Source organism: Belonocnema kinseyi, chromosome 10, assembly GCF_010883055.1.
Source record: "Belonocnema kinseyi isolate 2016_QV_RU_SX_M_011 chromosome 10, B_treatae_v1, whole genome shotgun sequence".
Classification (NCBI taxonomy): domain Eukaryota; kingdom Metazoa; phylum Arthropoda; class Insecta; order Hymenoptera; family Cynipidae; genus Belonocnema; species Belonocnema kinseyi.
The window spans coordinates 94,530,520-94,531,074 of NC_046666.1; positions in this window are offsets into that span (position 1 = coordinate 94,530,520).

A 555-nucleotide genomic window follows, 5' to 3' on the forward strand; every position below is an offset into this window, starting at 1 on the left:
CTGCCAAACTAATGTACACCAGAGGACATGAAAAAGCAGAGTTACTGCAAAAAATTACAAGTAGACAAGTAATAAATTTGGAGGAACTAAAATGCCCATCGTTTAAAAAATTACCATTCATAGACGAATTTTGTTTCCATCATGGTATAAAAAATAAAACAATGTTTATGTGTGCTTTTAATAATGTACTCAGACTTAAGAACTGAATAGAGAAACAGCAAGAGGATAATCTACTCTCATTATCCTATAATAAAATACAAGGGTACAGTACTACTACGCTCAGATCACCTACGACCTATGAACCGAGCATTACGGCCAACTCTGAAAATTCGGATAAGGATACGGTAGACCTGATTAAAAAAACTACCCTACCAATATCATCTAAAAAGTATGAACAGCCTACAAATTCTACAAGTAATTCGACTTCCAAAATCTCGGACAGTCGGCGTGTGTCTAGCAGATCAGATTCCTAAACGTTGGACGAAACCATCTGCAATTGTAGCCAATTTTGATGAACAATCAAAACCTGAAACTCACTGGATCGCCCTATACGTT